We start from the raw sequence: 6,008 nt of genomic DNA on the forward strand, positions 1-6,008 counted from the left end.
TGTGGATGTACAATACCTGTAAGTGTTCACAGGCTTAATTGATTGTTTGCATTCTTGCAGTATTTCCTCTGCATTATATGAATATATTTTTTTTAGAAAATAAACCGCTCAAATACAAAATGTTTGCAAGGAGTATCACAAGGATTCGGCCTAATTCCCGGTCGTGTGGAGTATGAACCTCAGTAAAGTATCGTCCAACTGTACCAGCTTCAGAGGCCGCAACACTGATGGTCAGCCCGCGCTAGCATTTCCCGTAAGTCACCACATCGGATCACATGACCGTTTGAGGATTCATGAAATGCGGTTCAAACATGAGGGTTTACCTTTTATGTTGAATGTAATATGGGATAGCCTTCTCTGGAAGGTTCCTCCAAACCATTTTTCTTACCAATAAAGGGCATCCGTATCCGAGCCGCTGATCCAGTGGTGGAGATGTGACGAGATCACTCTATGGCCCCAGTATTTAAAAACGTTAAAAAAACCCAACTTTTTATTTATTTATAGTGCAGGCATCAGGTCACAGGACGAGAAGGGTCTGGGAGAGCAGAAATAAAAGAGAAACACGAAACGGTGGAACGGCTTATTCAAACAGAGCCGTTTTCAGTCTTTTCCTACAGGTTGTTAAAATACTGTCAGCACCTAAGTCCTTAGGGAGCTGGTTCCAAGCCAGGGCTGCCTGTATTGGAAATGATCTGCCATTACCTCTGGCCCTTTGGCTCCTAGTGCAGATCAGGCATATCGCATCACTGGACCTGGTAGTTCTTGAAAGGTGTTGCAGTGATAGAATCTTTTAAGTACAAGGGTACTTGTCCATAGAGGCATTTATGAACAATGTAAATTCCTCCTATGAACAGAGATGGGTTAATGTCTAGATGTACTTTTCACGATACGCACTGCATCATTTTGCAAAATCTTCAATTTCCCCAAAACTGCCCTTACTGGCGCCAGCTAGCAGCGCACTGCAGTAATCGATCCTAGGCATAATCAGAACTCGGACCAATGTGGTGCAATTTGATTCCGAGACATATGGTACCAGCCGTAGTAATTTCAGATGGTATTGAGTTTTACTAATGACGTTGTTAATATGAGCATCCAAACTCAAGGAAGGTTCCAAAACAGCCCCCAAAGTCTTAACCTTGGCGCTGTATTAATGAAGTGCTTGTCAATAATGAAGCCAGAGTACTGGCCATCAAGCTTACAGCGTGCTTGGGATGAGCCGAAGATCAAGAACTCTGTTTTTGGTGCATTAAGACACATCGCGTTTGTCGTCATCCAATTTTGAATTGATACGTAGATTAAGGAAATCCTCTTGGTGTCTTTTTCGTAATCTCCACTTAACTTCATAATGAGCTGAGTGTTGTGAGTTTAGTTGGTAAAACACACTCCTAATTTGACCAACAGATCCCACAGCGGGCGACAATATATATTGAAACGGGACGGAGAAAGACATGCGCCTTGTGGCACACCACATTCCAGCAGCTCTGATTTAGAACAAGCGTCTCCCCATAAAATTCTGGAAATCTGGTTGTAGAGGAAGGACTTGATCCAGGTAACTGCTTCCCTGGAGCAAGTTCCAGTACTTTTCAGCCTGTCCAGGAGTTCCTCATGGTCTACAAGGTCGAGTCGAAGACTGCTGATAAATCTAACATCAGCATTGCTTTTATCCATCATTTTAATTATTTCTGTTTGCAAATCCAACAGGGGGCTTTCCGTGCTGTGAAAGGACCTGAAGTCAGATTGCTTCGAATGAAGGGATCCTGATTCTTACAAGTGTTGATGTAATTGTAAAGTAGCCATTTTGTAAATTATTTTGAGCAAAAAGGGCACATTGGTAATAGGCCTAAAGTTGGTATAAACTTTGTGATCCATCCCAGGTTTCTTTATCAGGGGGGTAACTGACAAATTATTTAGTAAATCAGGTACTCGTTTATCCCTGAAGGTAGCCTTGGCGAAGCGAACCAGAAAAGGGGCGCAGAGCTCGCTATTTTCGAAGATTATTTTGGATGGGAGAACCTCACCACCGTAAGCAGTAGGTCTAATTTGTTTAAGGACTGCAGCCCATACTTCTTTAGAAGTGGGTTTAAAGGAATAAAAGAGAGATAGGTTTGCCCCGCTGGCGTGCTTCCTCCATGACCATCGGCGAAGCTGCGTGATCGATGTTGCCTGGATTGCTCTTAGTATGAGCATGAGCTGCTGTGATCTTATCGGGGAAGGCCTGCAGGTCTTCTTCACATTTTTCCACTGATGGAATGAATTGGTGAAACTGCGCTGTAGGTTTCTCCATGTCCCTAAGATTCTCGAAAGAGTTTCTTCGAGTCGTTATTAGATGTGACAATTTGGTTGTCCAACGTTTCTTGGCCAACAGAAAAGTTTTCACTTTTAATAATTGAAAAACATGGTCTGGAGGGTTGCCCACAGCAATGCCAAAGGTTAAGAATCCAGCCATCACCTCTTTTGTTTTGCTATTTAAATGTGCATTCATTGTCTATGTAGACTTATTTCAAGGACTTTGAGATGACTGTTGAGTAGTAAAAAGGATTTATAACTAGTCAACTTCCTTCTTTAGAGTGAAGCCTATTTGTGGGGAACTCCCACATTATGGAGAATCCTACCGGCTGTCCTAAAGACCCATCTTTCACTGAACTTAGCAAGAAACGGAAAATACATATTTGTATACAAAAGTACATCATTGAACCATACTCTTTAGTTGAATTAGGCTGTATCTTTTATCAGTCGGGACTAATGCTGCATTAATCCCATCTTATATATTTTCTTTTATTTTGAGACATTGAATGTATGGTGTCCTCTAGGAACAATCTGCATATTTTTTTTAAAATAAACACTCTTCTCTTTTGTCGTTTGATTCAGAACACAGTGCCCATCATGAGTGTGGCAGTAATGGTAAAGACGGGTGGAATGTTCACTCGCACCTTTTGCTAGTTCCTGCCGCCTTATTGCTGTTGAGTACCTTCACAGGAGTACTACATGCAGCAAGTACTACCAGATTATGCGGGGAAATACTGCATACATTTTACTTACATTTTTACTTTTACCCAAGACGCAGATGAAAACATTTAAAAAGTACCCCGAAATAGTACCACTTTTTTTTAGGTAGGGTAGGGTAGGGAAGGGAAGTCTTCCCTTCATTGCAGTAAAATATTTTCTGCATGGGGGCACCCCGAGGGGATGCAAAAGTGGATCTCTCTGGTGACAAACATTTCACGCCTTTGCAATGTAAGTCAGAGAAGGGTTAAAAAGTGAACTTTGGATGCCTTATAGAAAATGCGAGTAGCAGTGCCATTATCCGACACAGTAGATAATCCATTCCCATGTTCAAAACCAGGACAGCAATCGATACAAATTCAATCATGAACATGATGCATGCTGTATTTCTGAAAACCTGCCTCCCTTGCCTCCAGTTGGGCTGTAACCTGTAATGAGGTGGAGGTCATTGAATCGCTGCATGCACTAGTGGTAATTACAGCATGTGGCGATTCAGTGAAACACTTAGTGGGAATCCTCAGGTGCCCCAGTGATGCAAGGTGCTGTATGATGAGAACATGGACACTTTGAGGCTCATTTGTATGCCTGCATGGATCGTAGTTTAACAAGTCACGCCCAATGTATTTTTTGTGCACTTTCTGCATGGAGCTTGGTGGCGGAGCATATGCACCGCATCCGCCTCCTCAATCCAGTATGTACACAAAATGGACATGCATCTGTGCATGCATTCATTTTAGGCTGGAATCCACAAACCCCAGGTGGAAGGAATCCATTGGGACGGACACGGCAGGAGGCATTTTCAAATGTTTTTTGTGAATGCGTGTACCAGATTTACACGCCTAAAGTAGCCCTAATCCCGATAACAAACAAACCTATCCACAGAGGACTATTCACATGCAAGTGTACGCATAATCAATCCTCTCTGTGCAATGTAAGAGTCATTCCAAAATGATCCCCCTAAGCAGTTAAGATTTTTACATTGCAAGCCTGGAATTCTTTTTTAAATGTTACTTTGGTGTAAAGTGCTACATACAACCCAAATATATACAAATAGAAAAAATACCAAAATACCTTGGAAATGACCAATGGATTTTCTATGACCCGCTGCTGTGGTTCAGTTGAGAGATGGTGTTACAGCCACACCCATGTCGACATTCCCTTTTGATCTTCGAAAGAAAGATGCAATACTCTGCGATTACCACTAGATGTCGGACTATATGCACAGCATGTGAATCTAACAGATACAATCATCAGAAATACTATTGCGGTGAGTAATGCAGTAATATATGAGATTTTAAATCAAGTAGTTCTGCATTCCCGGCACACTTATGGTCCAATTTCGCAATGTCAATTCAATATGTGAAAACAGAAAAATAATATGAGGCCGGAAAGCCCAAAAAGAAACACACCAACACAGGTTACAAACAAACATACAAGTGCTTTATTTCAAGCAACAACAGTTACCGAGTCAATTGACAAATGGATATCTATTGGGCTCCAAATATAAAATAACGAACTTCAACGAGGGTTCGATGTGTTAGTGAGAGAGACCGCATATTGGAATACCCGGGCCTTTTATACAATTTGTCCAGCCCTTGGCCAACCCTCTTGCGGGTTAACCATTCTGCGAAATATTTAATTCTGGTCTTAGGGTTCCTTGCCAGGTCAATCCTTTAATATATGCATTTCGATTAGTTTCGCTGATATAAGTAGTACATTTACATATAGGTCAACAGTAAGACAAGGTCTCAGTTCGCGACCCCGACAAGTGGCCTGCAGGCATATTAATTATTCAGCTGTACGGAGGTCACAACGGCCAGAATCTTACTCAGAATGACATTTGGCCTCCATTTTGATGTTCAGGGTGACTTCTACATAACAAGAGAACCTAAAATGGCGGCTCAATCCAAGATGGCGGCTTATATTGGTTTCTCTAAGGTCAAGACCTTGCCGTGGAGTTTGTTCGCACATAATGTTTAGACAACTTGGCGTAGGCCAATACACATACAATTGTTACAATAGGAGGCATAATATTGTTTATATTCCGACAAACCCTCCTTTTGGCCTATGCCAAGTGCTAATACCATTTCTAATGTCTTTGTAAATAACTCCATGCATTGTCGTCCATACAGCCTGAATCGTTATCTGTAATATCTATAGCCATTAGGTCGTTCACCAGAACCTCTTGCAACACAAACTCTTTAGATGCTGTATCTGGGGCATACATTTTGTGCCCTATCGTGCTCACTGCCTGAGCGCAACATCCCCCTAGCATTGCACATATACTAGGTAGACATTGGATACAGCAACAAAGGAGTAGCAGGATTCCCAAAATAACCAGTATGACAGAAAGCACCTTCCAACCCCAGGATCATAGAGAATCCCAAAACCAAGCACTAATACTCCAATCACCCACGGGAACATGCACTTCTGAACTAAGGACGTGCAAGTTCTGTATTGCTTTGAAAATTGTCGGTGAGGAATCTGGTACGAAAACACAACAAGCGGACCCCACTAATTTACATACTCCACCACGTTCTGCCAGAATGACATCTAATGCCATACGGTTTTGGAGCGCTACCAATCTTATTGCTTTCTGTTCCAGTGTCATATTGTAGAGTATATCCGTGGTCCGGTTCATGGTTCTCTCCAGTACTCTTGCTAGCCCCCTAATATTTTCAGAATTTGCTATCTATCCCCAAAATGGCACAACTGATTTTGTTATATCTCCCAATATTTGCCATGGGGTATCTCCATTCTCGTCCCGCCGTGGGCGAGCCTTAGAAACTTCCAATGTACTAGCTATGAATACCCCAGGTAACAGGATTCCTAAATAACAGGTTCCCTGCCAATCCTTGGGCAACCAGGGAAATGCTGTACTACCGCAAACGAAATAGACAGGCCCCCCTACATACAGAGGCCTGTTCTCTCCGGTCAAATTTACAATGTTCATACAACCTTCAAAATCTCCCATTGACTGAGTGCCATTTCTTTGTATACAGAAG

The sequence above is a fragment of the Ambystoma mexicanum genome, chromosome 6p (assembly GCF_040938575.1).
Source record: "Ambystoma mexicanum isolate Mex_15411 chromosome 6p, UKY_AmexF1_1, whole genome shotgun sequence".
NCBI classification, from domain to species: Eukaryota; Metazoa; Chordata; class Amphibia; order Caudata; family Ambystomatidae; genus Ambystoma; species Ambystoma mexicanum.